We start from the raw sequence: 23,960 nt of genomic DNA on the forward strand, positions 1-23,960 counted from the left end.
GAATTAAGTGACATGGCCGAACCATCCCCGATCTCGGATCCCGAGGTAAACAGCTCTGAAAATAGCATTGTACCTTTGCATGTTACAGACAACACTAATAATGACTGGGAAGATGAAGGAGAACCAATGGGCGTAGATGAAGATACTGGGCAGTATGAGTTGCCCAAGAGAAGTACTAGAGGCGTCCCTCCACGAAGATACTCCCCAGATTGGACGGGAAGAATATCAAGATATTCGTTGGCAAATACTGTTCAAGGACAACTCACGGAGATGGCAAGGGCATTTGAGGCTGCCCTATATGAGGAAGAAGAAATTCCACAATCGTTCGAGGATGCAATGAGGCACAAATATTGGAGGGATGCAATGAAATAGGAGATAGATGCCTTAAAGAAGAATGACACGTGGGAAGAAACCAGTTGGATGCAGATGAGTCTTTACTATCAAGAGACGAGCAGATGGTTCAATCGAGAGATACAAAGCGCGATTGGTAGCCAAGGGATTCACTCAAGTATATGGAGTGGACTATGAAGAGACCTTTTCTCCAGTGGCTAAACTAAATACAGTGAGAACGTTGTTGTCTGTAGCTGCTTCTAAGGACTGGCCTTTGCACCAGTTTGATGTAACCAACGCCTTCTTACATGGAGAACTCGAGAAGGACAAGGAAGTGTACATGGAAGTTCCTCCAGGTTGTTCAGAGGAGTTTGGGGTAGGAGAAGTATGCAGGCTAAGGAAGACTCTATACGGGCTCAAGCAGTCCCCGAGGATATGGTTCAGAAGATTCTGCCAAGCAATGGTCAAACATGGCGTCACACAAAGCCAATCTGATCATACGCTTTTTCTAAAGAAAATGGGGGATAAGATGATATGCCTAATCATCTATGTGGATGACATGATCATTACTGGAGATGACAAAGAAGAAATCCAGAATTTAAAGGAGATTTGTGCAAGGAATTTGAAATGAAGAACCTCGGAGCCCTAAAGTACTTATTGGGGATTGGGTACTGAGATCACAACGTGGGATCTTTCTAAGACAGAAGAAATATGTACTGGATCTACTGGCAGAAACCGGGCTATTGGAATGCAAACCTGCAGAAAGCCCAATGATTCCAAAGCATGGATTGAAAAGCGAAGAAGGAGCGAAGTTAGCTGACCGCGGGAAATACCAGAGACTAGTGGGAAAATTGATCTACCTATCACATACAAGGCCTGACATTACCTATGCAGTCGGTGTCGTAAGTCAATTCATGCATAAGCCTCAAGAAGATCATATGGAAGCTGCGTTGAGGATAGTAAGGCATCTAAAGGGAACTACAAGGTATGGTGTGTTCCTAGAGAAAAAGGAAAACCTGGAAGTTGATGGATACACGGATGCTGACTGGGCAAGTAACCCAATTGATAGAAGGTTTTTTTTTTTTTTTTTTTTTTTTTAAACACCATCACGGTGGGGGGTTAAGGCGGACCCCCAACCTGTATATATCAAAAACCATCAAAAGAACATACATCAACCAAGCCCAAAAGTGACTCGGTCCGCACGAGAGATACAAATTACAAGAGCTAACAAAGCTACTATGGTATCCCCACAGACCGGGTACTAACCATCTAACTAACTAGAAAACAAACATAACAAAAGGTGGTAGAAGGTTGACAGGGGGTACTTTACCTTTGTAGGAGGCAACCTAGTCACTTGGAGGAGTAAGAAGCAAAAGGTGGTAGCATTGTCGAGTGCTGAAGCAGAATTCCGAGGAATCAAAAGTGGTCTAACGGAGATCATGTGGCTACGAAGACTGTTGACCGAGATAGGCTTTCCCCCAACACGGAAAAGTCAATTGTTTTGTGACAATAAGGCGACAATCAACATCTCCGAAAACCAAGTGCAACACGATAGGACTAAACATGTGGAAGTAGATCGACACTTCATCAAAGAAAATCTCGAAGCCGGAGTCATCGAATTTCCTTTTGTAAAGTCTGAAGATCAGCTTGCAGATATCCTCACTAAAGCAGTACATCATAAGGTATTCCACGAAGTCTTGGGCATGTTGAACATCGGAGACACCGTTGCTCAACTTGAGGGGGAGTGTCAAACTATACAAGGAAATGATTCATAATTGATGAGAAGTTTGGTAATTGATTGGTAATTGATTTGTAATTAATACCTTGTAATAGGCTCCTAGAATAGATTGATCTCTTGCCTTAGATAGTTCTTCCCTTCACCTATGAAAGAAGGAGAAATTGTACACTTTCAATATACAAGAAATAAGAGAACTTATATATTATTCTCTACGAACTCTAAACTACAATGGCTTCAATTGTCGCTGCCCCTCTCGATATCCATCTTCAAGATAAATAGTAAGTAGGTTCCACATTCCAACAACCCACTTTATTCATATTTTATTATAAAAGCAATATAAACAAGTGGGCCCCATATTCTACTAACTTTTTCTAACTTACTTTTCTTAAAACCCGTGCCCACAACAAGAGTGACTCTTATTGTGGAACGGAGGAAGTAGAGGTGCGTTAAAATGGTAACTTTTCTTAAATTGCTAACTTGCTAACTCAGCAACGTAGTATAAAAATGTCAATACGATCACATTAAAATGTCAACACATATTTGTGTTGACATTTAAATATCAATGCCAACATAATGTATTAAAATATCAACTTAAGTTTATGTTGACATTTCAGTATCATGGTGTTGACATTTTTAATACATTGCATTGATAAGTTAGCAAGTTAGCCTTAAAAAAAGTTAGCAATGGATCACAACCCTCCCTATATATATATACGTGTATAATTCATATTTATAATTTATTCTCAATTATAACGAATATTTATCATTTTATTCAATCTTATTAAAATGTGAGTGAACCCCACAAGCTTCAAAGGTTTTGTGTCCCACTTGTCACAAATTCTAAAAGTATACATCTTAAAGGTTTCTAAGAATGAACGCATCGGACAATCTTCCGGTTTGCCTTCGGGCCAGTTGATCAATATTTAAAATATAAGGAAGACTAACAAAAAATACAATAACTATGGTAAAATATCAATGCGTTAATCACAATAATCTTCCCACTTCATTGCTTTGCCTTGAGTGGCCCACGTCTTCATCCATAGAAGATTGATGCTGCTATATGTCTTTTCATTTAATTACATTTATTTGGATTTCTTTGCCGCTTTAAAATGATGCTTGAAAATTACTCTCCCACAGTTCTATCCCACTGTTATATAAGAGTCCCTCTTATTATGGGCACGAGTTTTAAGAAATGTAAATAATAATGGGTTGAAAAGTTAGTGAAATATGAGATTCACTTTTTATATTAATTTTATAATAAAATATGAGTAAAATGAGTTAGCAGAATGTGAGACCTACTTACCATTTATGGTAAAAATGAAGTGTTATTCTTATTGTGGGACGGAAAAAAAATGAAAAAGTTTTGACTCTTATTATGGAACAAAAGGGAGTATAAGATTAGGGAAGTTTTCTTTTCTTTCATGTTTTCATAATGTTTGGCTTTATTTGGCATGCCTAATTTTGTGACAAATTGTAGTTAATGTTGAATTGTCATTGAAATTAGTTGGAAGCATCAAGGGTTGATATATTTACTAGAACATTCTAGTATACAAAAGTTGGCCAAGTTTTAATAATAACATTAAAAAGCTATAATAGATGGCTTTTTATTGGCACCTTTAATTTTCCACCGAACTTTGAGAAATTGACTGATGGACCATGAAATTCGGTCACCATCAAATTCCATGACGGTCACCGAACCGGGAATATGGCCATATTCCACGATGGTCATTGGACCGGCCAACTTGGAAGCTAGCATACAGTCCCCATATTTGTACACTAGTCCGAGTAGGGTTTGCGGCCCTACTGGGACCCGAATTCGATTTAACATGTTTGGCATAGCCAAACAGATAGGTAATCGTAAAATAAAACATGGCATGACAACATATTTAAAATCTATTCATATTTTCACACAAAGTCACATTTCGAAAGAAATGCCACCTTGTTCGCCTAATTCCTTAATGACAGTCCCTTGACTTGGCCTCAGTTGACATGTGACGACGCCCCTTTATAAACAATAAGTATACTTGAATTAGACTTAAGTAATTATTTATTTAGCGTGCATGCATTTCTAAGCGTGTTATCATTTTATTCATCCTCTTCTAATTCCATAAAATCCTTAAGTGTTAATTAAATCAAGTGATTTAATTTATTTGGGAATTCGCCGAACTTTTCGAGTATTAGTTAAATTCCGGAAATTCTCATCTTTAAATGCCGCGAATTTACATAGCGGCTATTCATCATTTAATTGGCAATCATTAGAAGAGCCCATAATTTAATTCGATGTTTTTGTCATACTAGTACTTTAATTAGTAGTCCATTCTATGATTTAATTTATCCTTAGTCTGTTCTCAAAATTTAAATTCTCTTCGTTTAAAATGCAAAGGCCTAATTTAATTATTTATGGGTCAATGTATTTATAATGGCTAACGGTTTTTTTTAAAAGGAAGGCCCAATTCAAATTTTTAAAAGGAAAAGCCCAAAAATGTACCTAGCCCAATTCAAAGAAAAATACTCCCTCCCCCATCGGCTACCCCCAGAATCAACATTCTTCCCCCAAAAATTGAGAAAACCCTAGCCCCTTTTCTCTCCCTCTTATTTCTCGATGGAGACCACCGGAGCACGCCACCATGTACCGCCGTTCACCGGCGTCACTCCCTCACTCCCAATTTCATGTCGACATCTCCAATCGGGAAGCCTTAAATCGAAGAGATTTGGTTGCGCCTTGCCCGTCGGTCGCGCCCGGTTGATACTCCGTCGCCTACCGCCGTCGTCGCTTCCCTCCTTGGCGTCTCGCGTTGGGCGCCTCCCCTATCTTCACGGCGTCGTCGACGCGGGGAATGGACGCCACCTCTTCGGTGGAACTGCCGCCATCGTCGACCTCACGCTTCACCTCCGGCGGCGCAACATCTCGGCAAGAGCCATTCCTCATCCAAGCTAAGTTCTTGTTACATTCTTTCTAGTGTGTTTGGTTGAAAATTGAGAAATCTCTATGCTACTGTAACTTGAGTATTAGGGGACCCCCTTTTTTTTCCTAAAATTTCTACTATGGTTGGTTCGATTGGAGGGTTGGGCATGTGGTAGATTGTAACTAACCTTAGGTTTAGACCTATGCTTTTAATTTTTGATTGTGGGGAAGGCCTCGACATTAACCGGAGGAACTTTGCACAAAGTGAGGTCTCTATCCTATGTTATGTACAACTGCCAAGCTGCTGTCTCCTTCGTGTAAAAGCAGTGGCTCGCTGCTTCTAAATCTAGTGTTTCTACATGAGTGAACTTGTTGGCTAATGGATGTCTTGTAGTTTAAAGCTACTACTTGTGTACTAAGCATGTTACCTCTTTTTAAGCATTCTTTCGTGGAGGTTAACGGTGCTCTCATAATCTAACATGCTGTGATTTCCTATTATAAGGTGTCACTACATGTTAATATGGTTCATGTTTGAGTTTGGAAAAAGAAGAAGAGGGTGGGGATACTCTTTAACTCACTAACTTGTAAATGATATGTGGTGGAGAAGGAAGTAAGGCCGAGGAGGTTATCATATATATATGGGTTGTGTAACTGAAAGCCTGCAAGGCTGATTGTGTGTGCAGGGAAAGGGGTCCTTATTTTGATTGTATGTTGGCTGTTCTCCTGCCATAATGAAGGTATGTACTCGTGAGAAATAAATGCAATCCCATCCTCATTTGCCACTCTACTGCAGGGGCCTTATTCCCTTGTCTTTTTGCAGCATTCACACTGAGTTTCTGGTACTGTTTTGCAGGTGACTAAGATCTGCAAGGAGGTTAAATGAGCCCTACAGCTGGAGCTCTGCAGAGTGCTGTTGACTAAGATCTGCAAGGAGGTTAAATAAGTCTGTGGCCTTTCCTTGGCTCGTAGCGGCTGTTGAGTGCAGGAAAATGCAGCCCCCCCCCATCCTCCTAAATTAGGTAACTCTTGGTCTTCATTAAATAAAGTAGTGTTGCCTCTTTTCCTTGCTTGACTTGTTTGCTAAAAGCCTTAGTATCTTACGCATTTTCCTTGTTTAATTTGCTTGTTTTCGGCAGGGAAGGAGGTTTTTTTAGGAGGATCAACGATGGTTCCCTATCTACCCCCGAAGTGACTCGGACCCCCGGCCTAACGGTAGGAGGTGAAGCGTCTTACCACCGAGCTGTGCTTCGTTGTTTGGGTGGGAACAAACGAGTCCACCTACCTCCCCCAAGCACGGGTCCTGGCCGCCCCCCAAACATGGGTACAGGCTACCTCCCCCAGCTCCTGGGTCCAGGCCAGTGAACCCATCACCCCCAAGGAAAATTAATCACCAAGCTGCGCCTCCCAGGGGTCGAACTCGTGACCTCCAGGATGGACGCGGTATCCAGCGCCCTTTGCCACTAGGCCAAGGAGGTTGATTACATACGGCTGCCACCTTGACGTCCCGGCCCACCGGGCCGTCTATAATCGGGCCGAAACCGGGCCTGAAGAATGGCCGAAGCTTAGCATTTTTTTTAATTGTAATAGGGTAGTGCTTTTCCAAGCTTTCTTTTCTTTCAACATGTGCGAAATATTTATAAAGTTAGAATGTATTGTTTTCCCTTCATTTCCATTATCGTACGTGTTGTAAGTTAAGACATAGTTCGGAAAGTAACACGTATTTTATTCACTTAAGGAATAAACGAACACACTTCTATTTTATTCGATCCTTGCTCGTTTCTTTAAATTTCCAGATTTGTGTTATTTATAAATCGTGAAATTCGAACATAGGAATTGTATAATTATCGTATTTACAGTATTTAGGAAGAGGCATCTTGCTTCACGTCTCTTTAATTATTTCATAAGATTCGATAGTTAGGCCGTGGCCATTACAAAAAAAATGTCTTACTTATAGTGGAATGACCCAAAAGGAATACGCTTCACTTATAATTGGACGAAGGGAGTATAATTTGTGTATTTACTCATAGCTATTTGTAATTTATAATTTATCTAATCTATTAAATCGCACACCTAGATGCGACTCAATCTCATACTCCCTCCGTCCCAATAAATATGCAACATTTGAAAATCGGCACAGGATTTTATGTAGAGTTATTTCATGTGTTAATGAAGAGAGAGCAAAGTAAGAGAGATGAAAAGGTAGATAGAGTTGTTTTCATTTAAGGAAATATTTCATTTTTAATGGGACAACCTAAAAAGGAAAACGTTTCATTTTTAATGGGACAGAGGGAGTATCTATTTCTATGGTGATTTGTCAATCTGGTAATATTCTCTTTGTACTGGCTAAGATAACACATTTCTTAGCCGGCATGATAAATTGGAGAGGAAAAATATTAGTGTACGTATTAAATGGAGAGAGAAAGAGAATTGAATAATTTATTGGAGTAAAAAAAGTGGTTAAGTGTATCAATTGAATAGATAATTATTTTATTGTTTTCAAAAATAGAATTGTGTCATTTTAGTTGGGATGAATGGAGTATAATTGATTCTCTAAAACTCATATATCCAACATTGACTCTTTCAAATCAAATCAAACAATAAAGAAAATCAATACTCCCTCCGGGCCCCTTTAGAAGTTCTTTTGCCAATTTTATCTAGTCCCTATTAGAAGTTCTATTTAACTTTTTATTTTTATTTTTGGCAAGTGGATCTCATATTCCACTAACTCACTTCACTCACATTTTATTGTAAACTAATATAAAAAAGTAGGATCTCCATTCCACTAACATTTTCCACTACCTTTTGTTTACAAAGTTAAATAATTTCTTAAAATTCATGCTGGTAAAAAATGAGACTTCTAATGGGGATCGAAGGTAGTAATATAATTTATGTCTAAGTCAACAAAGCATATCCAAAATCAAATTTTTGTCTTGTAGTTATGCCTGGAGTAATCATTCCCGTTATATGATATTTAGAGCTTCTCCAATGGCGCTGCAAATCAGAAAATGGAGGGAAGAATCTATTGGGCCTGCAGCGGAAGATCTATTCTAGATGATCGTTTGATTTACATCCACAGATATACAGAAAGGTAGCATGCTCGAAAAATCATAAATATGATGTGCACATGCATATAAATGATGCATAAAATATGCAATAAACATATAATCACATAATAAATCAATTAATGCAATAAAACAAAAAGCGTACCGTAGAATTCAAGAAATGAATTCAATCACCACTTTAATTCTGTAGTCAAAACTCGATCTCAACTACAGATCTTCTTATATGCAAAAGACCATCACCATTTGATAAGTCAAAGTAGTTCTCAAATATTATCGTATGCTCAATATTATGTCAACAATGATTAATAATGATAAATCGACCGAGATCTCCTCTTTCAGTATATAGCACGAAAGACTTATCTCACACCAACGTCATCATTTCCTAAGGAAAGGAAATATTTGGACTGATGTTGCAATCTTTCACGATAGATGGTCAAATTCTATCTAGGTTGTGAAATAGCTTTCAGTCTACAAGATCCAACAAGTTACCTACGTGAACGCTGAACACAACTTGTCTACTATGCAGAAGCTTTAGACTCATTTTGCATATCTTATGTATTTGATTATAAAACATAATTCATAAATACATAAACAAAACACATTGTCAAAAAATATTCATTCTCATATAGTCGAAAATGGGTAAAGAGTTAATTACATATATGCGCATTCGAAAAATGCTTTTGCAGTATTAATGCACTTTTTATTAGCACTAAATAATCCTGCAAGTATACAGAGTATATATAGTATATCTAAAGGTTAGTACTGGATATCGAACACATGAAAAACAGACAGAAATTTTCTACCTTCTACTAAGCTTCTTCTACTATTTGAAGAAGCAAAAGATTTTGAATATTTGAAAATAAAAACTTGTAAAAACTGAAGTAAACAACTATTGCTAATAAATCACATAGGTAAAAACATATGAGATAAGGGAATTCCAAGACTGTGCTTTCACAGTTATGGTTATATAAATTCCAACTACAACACCCTAGCACAGTTAATACTTCACTAGAACGAGTCACATAAATATTGTCCATACGGCACAAACGTAGATTACATACACTAGGGCGTCAATCCTAGATTTGTAACTCCTAAAAGCTCATAAGACCCTCGAGCTGTCCTCACTCTCAATTAACAGTACCGTCGCCTTCCTTCTCACGACGTTACGCCGCCGGTATCACGCCGTCGCTGCTGTCCCAGCTCTCCCGCCACCGTCGGTGCTGTCTCCTTGGCGGAAATCGCCGCTGCAACGTGAGGGTGGTCGTCGTTCAGCCGCCGTTGCTGTCCCAATGCATCCCCCTCCATCGGAGGTTGTGTGAAGCCATCGCCGTTCGCAATCCACCACCCTGGAATCACCGAAGCCGAGTCAGGCACCTCGTTGTCGCTGCTCTGCGACCTTATCTCACTGTCGCCGCTGCCGCCATTCAGCCATCGCCGCTGTCCATCAATCCTCTCAATTCTCCGTTAATGGCTGTTGATGCACTTTTTATTAGCACTAAAAATACCTGCAAGTATACAGGGTAGATCTAGTATAGCTAAAGGTTAGTACCGGATATCGAACACGGGGAATAAATTTACAAATTTTCTATCACATACAAAGCCTCAAATACTATTTGGAAAAACTTAATTTTTTGGGTTGAGTAATTAACTACATAAAAAAAATAAAGAAAGCAAGTAATGAAACACAATTGCAGTAAACTTGGTTTGAGAAAGCAGACGAGACAAGGGAATCCTAGGGTAGTGATTTCATCAACTCATTAGTAATTCTAATTATTTAGTTCTATGTTCATCTGACTCAAGCTCTACTAGGAACTATTCCTATCGTGTATCAACACTCATGTCACAAATATTGTATTGACACTTAGAATAAAAACCACTCAAAGTCATCACTGATAAGAGACAAACAATAATCAAAGTAACTACCAAGCAGTTAAATATAAACCAAGGAATAATTAAAGTAAAATGAGTTCTGAACATTAAACAAAACAAAAAGAACTACATAGAGTCAATCACTCTCATCCCCTAGGATTCTATAAATTTAGTTATCCATAGACAGATAATCTAAATAAATATAAGCAAAATAAGACATGTTCAATCTAACAAAAACTAGATAAAACCCGGAAGAATTAATTTTGCTCTTGCTTGATCTCCCTTGAATTCTTTGCTCCTTATAGAAGATGGAAGAATTTATGTGTAAGGTAGCGGATGGAATTGAGGCTCTAAGACTGGTGAATAATATGAATTAGGTTATGAGGAATTTATAGGCTTGAAAAAGGTTTGGAGAAGGTAAATTTCGTGCCCTATAGGTTAAGGAAAAGATTGGGCTTCACAAGGTAATATCTTATTTCATTCTTTGAATTTCCGCCTAAATTCTCGCCAGCATTCGACAGCTTTGCGCGACTTTCGTAGAATGACCATAACGTTCTCCACAGAACTCCGATTGAGATCATCTTGGTACCAACGCGAAACTCTTTCGAAGACATGTAGAACGCACTGATGGACTTCAGTATCGCCGGCAAATTAAGTTTGAACACAGGTTGTCGTGCGCGACCTGGCCCAGCGGGCGCTGGAGAGAGTCAGAACGTTCTGGAGTTGTTTTTAGGGACCGCTGGCGTGCGCCAGCGGTCCGCTGGGTTGCCTTCTACTCTAGCTTCCGAACTTTGACGTTTTTATCCACTTTTTAGCTCTATTTTGCACATTTCGCATAAAACACATCAACACACCAAAATGTATAAAATATGCAAATAATGAACATGTAATGCAACTTTGACACTCAAAACAGACCAAATAATGGCCTTAAAATAGTGCAAAATCCGAGCGTATCAGCTGTTCAACCACTCGGCATCCCCGACTAAGCACAGACGGCCCCAACAGAAACCGGACAGCCTCCGTTTACATCTGAACAACCCCGAAAACAACCCGAACAGCCCCGAAAGATAAGTTCTTTACATTCCAGTTATGTTCTTATCTCTCGTTTCCGATTACTCAGCTAGGGTGTTCAATTGGCGTTGCTCAATCGATTGAGTTATATGTTCGATTTATTGATTAGCCCAAAGTTGGCTGATTTTGGAATTCAACTTGTAATGATGCTTGAGAATTTAGTCTTGGCAAGGAGTATACCTTGTTGAAAACAAAAATTGCTGATAGGAAAGTTTGGGAATTCCCTTGAGCTCCTTTCGATTTCTGCCAAGAATGTTGCATAGGTTCAAATTTCACAGTCATGGATATTGTGATATGAATCGTGGGTATGATACCTTGAGTATGGAGATGAAGCTAGGGTTATCGGAAACTGAGTATTGGTTTGGCTCTCTACCTCTCGGTTGTCACTTGCTTGTAAATTTGGGAGTGTGAATATGAGTGTTTTGCAAAAGAGTGAGTGCAGATTGTGATGGAACAATGAGAGGAGAGGGGCGATAAAATAGAGAGAAAGATTTAAGAATGATTGCTGTTTAATTGGCTTTATTGTCACTAAATGGAAATGAATGATATTAACAGTGGTTTTAAATTTGCAGGATTTAATCATATTTAGGAGGAATTAATCTCTGTAATGGTAAGGAGCTGAACAGATTTCTCAATAAATCTTCGCTGGAGAGTGAAAAAAAACATAAGGAAAAAGAATGGAAGAATTTGTGTTTGAAGACACCCCTCATTTATTTATTCATTTAGTTGCGCAGCCCAACTTGTATTTAATTTAAAGAAAAGACAATATATTTGGTAATATATTTGGTAAGCCCAAATATATTTATTTTGTTAGAGTTAACTTTAGTACTCCCTTTATTTCACCATAGTTGAAGTGAAACTTTTTGGCACGAAGTTTAAGAAAGAGATGTTGAGTGTGTTGGATAAATAGATAAAATAAGTAAGAGAGAGAAAAAAGTGGAGAGAATAAAGTAGAAAGTGAATAAAGTAGAGAGAAAAAAGTAAGAGAGAGTGAGTAAAGTAAGAAAGAGAAAATAATTACTATATATGGAAATGACTCAACTATGAAGAAACTTCCCGAAATGGAAAAATGACTCAACTATGAAGAAACGGAGGGAGTAGTATTTTAAATATTTAATACTTTGGTGTTATTCCAAGTACCAAACGTAAATCGAAAATCTTTTTGATCGATATAACGCAAATATTTCATTAATTCGATAAAAAGAAACAACCATGAAAACCGACATTAAACAGACGACGTCCTTTTGAGAACAACTATGAAGAAGAAAAAAAAGTCAGGGCATTACAAGATCTGTGGATTTTTCAATACTAGCCTGTAGCCAAGCCCCTATGGCTTCTTCAGTCTCTTGGTCAGACAACCCTTGGCTGCGGATCAGGTCATACCACGCAGCGGCTTCAACGTCGACATGTTCATACATATCCTGGGTATGAAGCCTTTCCTACAATAACTTAGTCTCAAGATATTCTTGGACTAGGGGGTCAATTACATCCACATAGCATAGATTTTCAGAATCTATAGGTTCCTTCATGGCCTTATCGATATTAAAAGTGAATTTCTCGCCGTGGAAATCTATGCAAATTGTCCCCTCAACCATATCTACAATTGTTTTTGCAGTTCTTAAGAAGGAACTTTCTAGAAGTATCCCACTAGATTCCCTAACTTCAGGCTCACTCATGCGTATCACATAGAAATGAACTGGATATAGGAAATCATGCATCTTGACTAACACATTTTCTAGTACACCGTCTGGGTTAATGCATGACCTATCACCCAGTTGGATAATAACCTTGGTGTTTACTAACTTCATCCCTTTTAATCAGTTATATATTGACAATAACATGACATTTATAAATGCTCCTAAATCACACATAGCATGCTCAATCTTCGCATTCTCAATAGTTATGGGTAAAGTAAACATATCTGGGTCAGCTCTCTTGGGGGGCAGCTTTTCCTCGACAATAGCTGATGCTATTCCTTCTACCACATCTTCTGGTCCTCCTTTGCTCTCCCAGCTATGAACTCCTTTATAAATTTACCGAGTGGAGGTAGCTTCACGGCTTGGAGGAAGGGTATGGTTACATCAAGTTTTCTGAATATAGATAGGTAGTCCACCGGGTCTTCCTTCTTCCTTTTCTTCACAAAACGGTTGGGGAATGGTTTCTTTCCCTTCGCTACCTCATTCGGATCCTTGGTGACCTCTCCAGAGTTCTCCTCTGCAGCTCCGGTTGGGGTTCAGTAACTGATCCGGTTCTGTCTTGACCACTCTTCATGGTCATTTATGGCCTCAAGCAAGCATCCAGATCGTGGTTTGGAAGCTTAAGAACACATGGTTTGGAAGCTTAAGAAGGCCATTTATGGCCTCAAGCAAGCATCCAGATCGTGGAACCAATGTTTCGATCAAACTGTTTGCAAGTTTGGATTCGAAAAGTGCCCAAGTGAAAGCTGCGCGTATAAGAAAGTTGATAAGGGGAATGTGGTGTTCTTAGTTTTATATGTAGATGACATTCTTCTAATTGGAAACAATAAAAAGATGTTGTCATCAGTTCGAACATGGTTATCAAACCAGTTCGAGATGAAGGATATGGGAGACGCGGGACACATCCTCGGGATCAAGGTTCTTCGGAATCGAGATAAGAAGATGTTGTGCTTATCTCAAGAATCTTACATCGAAACAGTACTTAGTCGTTTTAGCATGCAGGATGCCAAGAAAGGTTTCTTACCTTTTAGACATGGCATCCATTTATCTCAAGAGATGTGCCCTAAAACGTCGTCTGAGATACAAGCAATGAGAAGGATTCCATATGCTTCGGCAGTTGGAAGTCTCATGTATGCTATGCTTTGTACTAGACCAGATATTTGCTTTGCTGTTGGCATGGTGGCAAGATATCAGTCGAATCCGGGCCAAGGACATTGGACTGCCGTAAAGAACATACTCAAGTACCTTAAACGGACTAAGGACTATGCTCTAGTTTACAATGCAGCCGAGCTTTGTCCTTTGGGATATACTGACTCAGACTTTCAAGCTGATCAGGACTCGAGAAAATCTACTTCAGAATATGTGTTCACCTTAGGAGGTGGAGCCGTAATTTGGAAGAGTGTGAAGCAGAAATGCATCGCGGACTCGACCATGGAAGCCGAGTATGTGGCCGCTTTGGAGGCTGCAAAAGAGGCTGTATGGCTCAAGAACTTCCTTATGGATTTAGGTGTGGTTTCGAATATGCCCAAGAGCATCACTATTTATTGTGACAATTCTGGTGCTGTGGCAAACTCGAAAGAACCAAGAGCTCACAAAGCGAGCAAACACATAGAGCGGAAGTATCATATCATTAGAGATATAGTGCAGAGAGGAGACATAAAAGTGGTCAAGATTGCGTCAGAGAACAACCTGGCAGATCCTTTTACAAAGGCTTTGGCGGTAAAACCGTTCGATAGCCACGTTGAAGGGATGGGAGTTTGACTCATTCAAGACCTCAACTCGCTTTCAGTATAAGTGGGAGAAATTTAGACGTGTGCACTACTATTTTGTATACTCGAAAGCTGTTTTGAGTATAAGTGAGAGATTGTTAGGGTTTTGTATACTAGAAATCACCTTTCGAGTGATTGGATACTGTAAAACTCTAATGGTTATTTTCCAATAAATGCAACAGATTATTTTTGTAATAATGTTGTTATGTTTTACATTTAATGGTTGTTTATTGCATATTTAAATGTTTGAGCAAACGTAACAAAGTCTAAGTCTTTGTTTTAGTAGACCGAGTGTGGGCGTCATCCAATTTAAGGTAACACGGTCAGTTCTAAACAAAGAAAAATAAGAATTTCACAACCTAGATAGGCCTAGACTACCTATCGCGAAAGGTTGCAATGTCAGTCCGATTATTTCTAAACCTTACTGAAATAAGATGACGTTGGTGTGGTATAGCACTGAATGGATCTAACAGCAAGACGAGTCTTTATGCTATCTACTGAAAGACGAGGTCTTGAGAATTAATTTCTTAATCAATGTACGTTAGCATTGAGCATACGATATTGAGTATCCACTACTTTGACTTACCAAAGGTGCGGGTTTTTCGTAACCCAACGATCCAGGTATATTGGGTAGTGGTGATCATTATCTAGAGGTGCTAGGATTGCTATTATGTTGAAACGTGCGCGAGGAGAGTCTCGTTTGATAACATCCACAAGAGGAGCTCGAAACGAGGTTTTATTATTCGGAACCTAGCTAGTTGGAGTTTGATTACTCTATGAATAATAAATAAGAGTTTCTTGCTAAGGCCACTCTTGGAATTCGAATTATGTTAATTAATTAAGTCTATAGAAGACATTAATTAATTAATGGATGTTTCCATCTTAAGCGCGGGAAATAAATCAAATACAATTAAAGGAAACCCGGAATACTTGTAATTTCGGATTTGGAAGGCAGTGCAATATTACTTCTGTAGTGGCTGCTCGTAATATTCCAATATAAGCTTATATTAAATTATGGGTTCAATTTGATTAGTAAAAAGCTAATTGGGTGAGGCCTGTTCCAGATTATTCCTTAGATCCCTGACTGGGCCCAATATGTGAGTTATATAAATAGGAGAATAAAGGAGACAGAAAACACAACAATTATTTTACAAAATTTTCGTCCCCCCCCCTCTTGAGAGAGTTTTCGAAAATTGTGCTCCCTCTGTGAGCTGAGTTCTGTCTTCCATTATTCGAGTCCTAGTACGTTGGTGAGATTTGCCCACACAAATATCAGCGTATAGTCCGGGACACCAGTCAGAAGATCCGAGGTCTTGTATTGAAGATCTTCACATGGAGACGGAGCAAGCCATCATCGATTCTTGATTGAATCAACGAGGTAAATTGGCTAATTCCGTAGTAAGCATGTTTTAGGAATTTTATGTGCTAAAGCATGTTTTAATTCAAGTTATGAGCATGATACATGTGATAATTACGCGAATAGATTTTGTCTAAATAATCTGCTAAATAGATCAAATTCATGTGATCCGTTTTGAACGCACGCTTCCGCTGCCAGCCCCTTCACCAATCCCTCTCTTCTTTCTCATCTAGGAAGAAGGGAGCTAAACCATCGAAGAATCATCCTCTGTTTGTGTTCTTTTTAGACCCCGAGGGGCCGACCTATTTGCTACTCTGTATTAGCTTAACTTTTCCAGATTACAGTTAAATCTTAGTTGTTGATGTTTCCTTCGTAGTTAACTCTTGTCATTTCCTGTTTTGTTATTTGATCTTTGATCTGAGTTGGAATTCTGAGGTTTAAGTTGAGATTTGTGAAGATCGCTTATGAAATGATGTTTTCGTTTGAAGTTGATAGTTGTTATTTCTGCGTTTTATTTCGTTTGATTTCTGATTACTAGCCTAGATTTGTTTGGTAACATTTGGATTTCGTTGATTCTGTTTATTTACATCGGGATCTGAGTTTTAAGATGATGGTTGCACAGAGTTTGAATCGTTTCATGTTGATCTGCTCTCTGCATGTTCGAATTGCATGGATCCTTCTTGAATTTGTTTTCTTGTCTTCTTTAGATGAATGCTCTGTTTAGATCCGCCATGGATGTTTCGCCGCTTTGCTTTTGTTAATCGTAGAAGAAGGCCGTAGGTAGTTAGACAACCATCTCTGTCAACTTTTCGTCGTAGCAGCTTTTTTGGTAGTGCACAATTTCTTTTCAGTGGTCCTGATTTCTTTAAGTTGTCGTACAGTTTTGTACTTGAGTTGTTCCGTTTGTGATATGCTGTTTTCATCATGCTTAGTTTAGTTGATCAAGTTAATTCTATGACTTGAGCAGTCCAGACCTTAGTAGTAATTTAACCCACCTTAGTGAAACGTGGCAGCAACCAACCCCAACATGTCTCGAACTCAACTCGGCATGCCTCTGTCTCTATGGGATTCGACTCTTACTTTCCTTTACTAGTTAATAGTATTGTGGGTTAAGGTTATAGAAAGCCAGAGTCTCTCAGGTTGTACAAATAACGACTAATCAGCATTCTCTTGACCCATTGCCTGTCTATCTTGATAAAGTGTGCGAAACGAAACCCCTTTGTTTAATTCTATGCGCCAACTTAAGTACGCTCGTGTCTACTGTAAAAATACGCAGCTTTCAAATGGCGCCATTGCTGGGGATGGATGTCGTTTTATGTGCATGTGTTTGAGATATTTGGTGTATATATTTTGATTTGTTTTATTTTCTTTCTCAGTTTATGTACCGATCCACTTTTTATTAGCATTATAAATACCTGCGGGTATACAGAGTAGGAATAGTATAGCTAAAAGTTAGTACCGAATATCAATCACGTGTAAAACAAACACAAACTGTCTATCTTCTACTAAAACTCAATTACTATTTGGATAACCGAAAGTTTTAGGAGTTTTTTAAAACAAAGAACTTTTGAAAGCAAAGAAACAACTAATTGCAAATAAACACAGAGATAAAAGTATAGAGATAAGGGAATTCCAGGGATGTACTTTCACAATTATGGTTATACAAATTCCAACTACAACACCCTAATACAGTTCTAACTTTGATAGAACGAGTCACCTAGTTTATGCTCATGCGATACAAACGTTGATTACAAACATTAGAGTTGTCAATCCTAAATACGTAACTCCTAAAAGCTCCTAATACCCTTAAAAAGTCCCCACTCTCAATTAACAATGCCGTTTTAAAGGAAGCTAATTGTAGTGTCTATTAAGTGGATCTAACTCGCCAACCCCCTCTCACCATTATGTAGCAAGATATATTAAAACATCACTGAATGTGTCACTCAAGTGTGAAACATTATCCATTAACTTAAGGAAGAAACAAAGTAAGAACAAGCGGATGCTAAATATAAATAGGAATTGTATAAACCAATAAAAGTTACTAACACATCCCTAGAATCCTATGAGTTTAGTTACACATGATAGAATAAGCTAAAAACATAGATTGAAGGAAAGACAATGAAAACATAAGAACTAAAGCAATAAAACCCAAAGGTTGAATCCTTGTAACCTTGATGATCTTGATTCCTTCTTCAACTCCTTGCACAATGAAGCACTCAAACTTTTAAGCCCTGGAAGTATTTGGCAAAGAGAGAAGATCTATTTTTGATTCAGATTTACAACTTTGCATTTCGACTCCTTTTTTAGGCTTAAATATGCACATTTCTCACAAAATATGTCAAAATACCAAAATAGATAAAATATGCAAATAATAGACATGTAATGCAAATTTGACATTGAAAACGGACCAAAAGATGGCCTTAAAACCGTGCAAAATCCGAGCGTATCAACTCCCCCAAACTTACATTTTTGTTTGTCCTCGAACAAAACATAGAAGACACAAGAACAGACGCACGGAATGCATAAGGACTAGACATCATAATTGCCTTAAAGTATGGAATAGATAGATCAAGCATGTATTAACGCAATCAAATCAAGCAAGGCTTATTAGTGCACTTTCATTACTAACTCGTGGAACACCTTTAATTCATGCACTCACATGTGACAAACTTCCAAACATGGGAAGTGTTCTCTCACTCTCAAAATGTATAAGGTAAAGTATTTAAGCACTCAAATCATGCATCATGCAAAGTTCACCATATGCTTCCTCAAAGTCTAATCCCTCCTCTACTAGATGTGATTAAACATCAAAAGTCCAAAAGGTCTTTATTTTTTGTTGTAATGTAGGCTCTTTGGTAGGCAAAAAGTATTTGGCTAAAAAGTGGCTAAAAAAATAATTCCAAGTAGAGTAAAATAAACTCCACTTTTCTTATAAACCAAGACACTTCTAACATTTATTCTCCTTCAACTCACATTCCTAAACCTTTGATATTTCCTTTCTTCGCAACCTTTCTTTCTTTTTCTTTTCTTTCAAGGGCATCATTTCTAGATTAAGCACACTTTTGAATTTTTCTATTTTACAACATGCACTTTTATAACATTAAGCACACTACTTTTCACTTTTCACAATTTCCCCTTATCTCTCCAATTCCTATACAAAAAATAAAAATCACTATACTAACCCAAAGAATTATCCCCATTGATTTGACTTCCAAAGAATAGGCTTAAAGGCTCCAAATTGGCTCCAAAGGGATAAAAGATTTTTTGAAAAGAGTAAAAAATTTTGGATATAAAAGTAGCTATGAAAAGATGGCCTAACATCACCTTAAATCAACTTAAACACTATATAAACTTAGGCAGACTAGGAGCAAGTTCTAGAAACATATACATGAATACAGATAAATCACACATGAAAGAAATTAAGGCTCAAATCTCACAAGGTATAAGCATGATTCAAGGCGAACAAGCAATTCACTAATTATGCACATTTTTACCAAACCATTAAATCAAAACGTCAAGCCATACTTAATCAAAGATGAAAGAACGTTATATCATAGGCAACTCAGTCTAATGTGTCCCTAAGCATGCGTGTTTCTAAGTTTTTCATGATAAGTTCTTGACAAGGATTCACCTTCGGGAATTTTCAAAAACAAAAATAAAAAACAAAAACCTAAGCTCACGGTCCACCACTTGATCCCCCAAAACTTATTTACAACAAAGTGTAAAATAAGTTTGTAGAGTCTGTAGGACGTGAGTAAACTAAGAAAGTAATAAAAGATACCTTGATATTTTCCGCGTAGAAGTTGGACGGGCGAAATTTCAAAAAATTTAAAAAATTCACGGCTGGAACACTGTGGTCGGCTAGGGGGCCGGTGCGGAACCGCCAGTGGTTGCTGGGCAGAGTCTAGAAACTTTCTGTGCGTTCCCAGCGGGCTGCTGCGCAAGCGCCAACGATCCTGTGAAAAAAATTTCAATACGAAAACCAAACTAAAATCTTCTTCAAAAAGATGTTCAAAAGCATAAATAAAATTTGTCTTAATCCAAAACAAAACAAATAATGATACAAGTGCTCATTTATATTCATGAGCTTGACTTCTTCATTAATGAGGAGGAGGAAAGCGAGCATTGGGGTCGTCGAAGGCGCCAATGAGATAGGTGATGTCGCCACTCATGGTTCGGTGGAGGTACCTCAATACGGGGTTGCGGATGGATGAGGACTTGGCATAACCCGGCTCATGATCTTCTCCTTCCGTGGTAATCGCACCCCAAACATTGGAGTACTCATAGTCGACCTCTTCATCGGGGTTGGGATCGAAGCAATGGAACACCTCACAAAGGTCCTCCATGGAAAGAGAAAGGTCCTCACAAAGGCGGAAGTCAATGCTCTCGGGGGTGTGGGAACGACAGTTCTTGTGTACCTTGAGCGTGCTTAGGAACTCGAGAGTGAGTCTCCTATATGATGGCTACCCTCCTTGAAACATGTGGATGAGGCCATTCCCTTGCCCGCTGTTGCAAAGTGCCCAAAAATCCTTCAAAATCCCCAAAGTGCCTAGGGGAAGCTCGTAGGGGTACCGTGAGGGCATCATGTCTCTTGGTGAGAATCTCTTCCACATAGCCTTGTGCTCATCCGTCGGAAGGCTAACTCCGTAGCTCTTTGCATTCTCAAGCCACCCTCTTGTTGTCATTGTCCTATAAAAGAAAATTCAAACTCTAAAAAGAGTATCAAACAATAGACAAACAAGGGTTCCCCCAAACTCGCACTCAACTAAGCATACATCAAAATTAACAAATATGTGCAAGTTTGTATTAAATACGCATCTTAAATTGTAGCATGTGATCATGTAAAGCAAAACCAACAAATGAACACTAAAAATCCATCCCCTAACGTGAATTCATCCCCATGCAGAGACATATCAACATTATCAACACGAAACAATAATCTCTATGACTACACATGTATGGCAATTCATGGAAGTAATAATAACCTCACAATGCTATGAACATGATTGCAACATATAAATAATTAAGAACAAGAGGGAATTCGCCAACAACAAACAACAAATAACCACAATATGTAAAATCTAACCATGAAAAACAAGTAAAAGCATCATCACACTCATCCCCTAAGCTAAAGCATGCTATTCAACCGAATAATTCATCAAGAATGAACAAAATCCATGGAAGAATTCAATCAAAACTCAGAAATTAAGTGTACGATTCATACCTTGAGTTGGAGAGAATTGGACGATGAAAGATTAAAACTTGGAATGGAATGAGAGAATGAGAGTGTGGGTGTGTGAATTTGGTGATGTTTTGTAGTTGGGATCGTGTGCAAGAGAGAATTGGAGAAGATGGTGGAAAGAAGGAGAGAAAACTCACCTTATATAAGAGATTTCGCATCACTGACCTCTCCGTGGCGACCACTACGCAATGTGTAGCGACCGCTGCACGTGTTGTGAAAACGGAACCTCTCCAACGGGCCGCGCGGCCCGCACAGCGACCGCTACAGCCTGCCCTAGGCCCGACCTGCTCCTGCACATTGAAAAACTCGGTAGCGATCGCTGTGGATTATGCAGCGGTCGCTACGATTAAATTTTATTTTTTTAATTAATTATTTTTGTGTGCGCACACAAATTGCACAAAAATTAAAGGAAACACAGAAAACGAAAAAAAGGAAATAAGGGAAAAAAACAAGTTGGGTTGCCTCCCAACAAGCGCCTTTGTTTAGAGTCGTTGGCTCGACATGAAGTGGCCCAACTAAGTGGGCGGATCAACGACCCTAGTACTGAAAACCGCAAACTGAATCATTTTGTTACCAATTTTTCTCCACCACTTGTATTTTCCGTTCGATGTCTTGATCACGAAGACTTCGGGATCGACTTGAGTTTGAGGCTCCTTCTTGGCCTTCTTCTTCTTGGACTTCCCCTGAAAGGGAGGTTTATCATGCTTAGGCTTCCTATTTTTAGGAGTTTGCGGAGTATGAACAATAAAAATAGAAGGGTTAGAAGAATCTTCCCATTCAAATGGCCTAAAAGGCTTAGACGTGTCGGTCATCATGACAGCACTGCATTCACGCTCCATTCTTGCTTGTTGCGCCTCTTCATACTTAAGCATCTCGCTCTCAATCTTGTAGGTGGAGCGACTATAGTTGTCACTGAACGTGTCACGACCGCCCATACAAGGGGTACCACAAACGCGGCGATCGTGACCGACATGCATGGATTACAAATTAAAAAGAACAACTTAATTAATTTGAAGAAAGGAAAACAACTTAGTTTAAAGATTTTAAGGTCATATTTTTTTTTGAAAAGACATAAGATAAAATACTTTTAAAAAGACAATGGGAAAAATTAGACTTAAGAAATATAATAACTAAAAACTAAAGTAGAACAAGCACTTAACTTAAATCTCAGAGAATACCATTTTCAAAAGACAACGTAGATGCACGTTTAAATCCTAACACCACCATACATGTTCCAACACCAAAACGAAAAGCTTAAGGTCTTAAGACATAAATTAAAACATAGCAGCGGATTAATAAGGTTTCAAGAGAGTCAAGGATCACGCCTATGTATGACGACACAACGTATCCTAGGGTCTTTAGCCAGCTCAACATCCACCGCAACATCCCGCTCAACCTGCAAAATTTTTAAAAGAAATTGCAGGGCTGAGTACTTGTTGTACTCAATGGGCTCATGCCGAAAACATTTATCAAGTTATGTCATCCATACCAGTGATCTCGAGTTTTATACGCAGTAAAGAAATTATCATGAGAACACCAAAAATGTTTCATAGACTGGCCAGTCAAATAATCTCCCCACTTTTCGCATCAATCCAACAATCACAACCACAGTGCGACGAAAGTGTGGCCACACTATTCGCCCACGAGACCGGCCGACTTGCAAGGACGGCTCACGATCCCACCAGTGTACACAGCCCGATAGGGTTTACGGCCCTACTCGGACCCGAATTCGTTTCACAAAACAGCCATATAGCCTAACGGAGTAAACTCATACGAACTAGGCATCAGGCACACAATCTCATAACAAAACAGTCCATGGCATGACATAACAGTTAAACCACCCTTATATCTCCACATAATATTTTTCGGAAAAGTAAAGAGGTTTGAAAAGAAAGCCCACCTCGTTCTCTTAGCAAAATCACAACCCAACTTAGCAACTCTCGATCCTCGAGTTCACGAATACACAACACCCTTGTCAACGACAACACAAGTCAGCCTCACACAACACACATTACTATGCATGTCCTATCGTTTCTCTCTCATCGTTTTCCTCAATTTCCCACACCCAACATACATCTCAAAGGATCCAAGCCCCTTGGCCTAGCGGTAAAGGGTGCTGGATACCGCGTCCATCCTGGAGGTCTCGAGTTCGAACCCTGGGTGGCGTAATTTGTGTTTCCTCCTTGTTATAGGAGTTGATTTGTAATTTCCTCCTTCATATATATGATATAAATATATGAAGTTAATTTAAAAAAAAAAAAAAAAAAAAAAAAAAACATACATCTCAAAGGTGTAAAACACACGTAACACATTTCAACCTATCACAAGTGATTTCAACATTTAAGCACATTTCTTGGACATACATGCATCATACAATATTTTTAAACCTGAAAAATAAGTGTTATTTTAACAAGACAGAAAACTGGCAGAACTGCGCGACCGTTTTGTAAAAATTACTATAAATTCACCCGACCTCAAAACATGCTAAACTTTGGTCACGATACAGAGGACACATTCAAGTTCATCCATGAAAATTTTCATATCGAAATCACGTCATTCAGTCAGTCATATCACATATTGAACTCTCTGGTCGGAACATACAATTTCTGACAGTATTGCGCAGTTCATTTGAAAAATTCACCATAAATTCATACTATGCCCAAAAAGGCTGAAAATTCACCGATTTTTCATGCTCGAAAACACATAATCATGCTTACACGTTCCTCATACACATATTTGCATACAAACTCATATTATTCACCCAATAATTCGATCCAACTCACATGATTTCAATCAACAACGTAAAAACCACACAAGTTCTTACGAACACACAATTTCCCTCCTATTAGAACTTGCGATCTATCAAACCTACACTCTCTATATGCATGTAGGACTCAAAACGTGGTTCACTAGAGAAGGA

General features: G+C 38.6%; 2 long non-coding RNA genes across 2 annotated transcripts; one reads left to right on the top strand and one right to left on the bottom strand.

Moving 5' to 3' along the window:
- Positions 1 to 4,596: 4,596 nt before the first annotated feature.
- On the top strand, positions 4,597 to 6,734 carry LOC121808388. The gene is made up of 3 exons (XR_006052182.1): positions 4,597 to 5,710; positions 5,827 to 5,992; positions 6,110 to 6,734. It is a non-coding gene; the product is annotated as an uncharacterized LOC121808388 (long non-coding RNA).
- Positions 6,735 to 9,049: 2,315 nt separating this feature from the next.
- On the bottom strand, positions 9,050 to 11,462 carry LOC121807443. Its single transcript, XR_006051818.1, has 3 exons — positions 11,290 to 11,462; positions 11,156 to 11,218; positions 9,050 to 9,561 (listed from the first exon to the last, which is right to left on the bottom strand). It is a non-coding gene; the product is annotated as an uncharacterized LOC121807443 (long non-coding RNA).
- Positions 11,463 to 23,960: the final 12,498 nt, after the last annotated feature.

This window comes from Salvia splendens, chromosome 6, assembly GCF_004379255.2.
Source record: "Salvia splendens isolate huo1 chromosome 6, SspV2, whole genome shotgun sequence".
In the NCBI taxonomy this organism is placed as follows: Eukaryota; Viridiplantae; Streptophyta; class Magnoliopsida; order Lamiales; family Lamiaceae; genus Salvia; species Salvia splendens.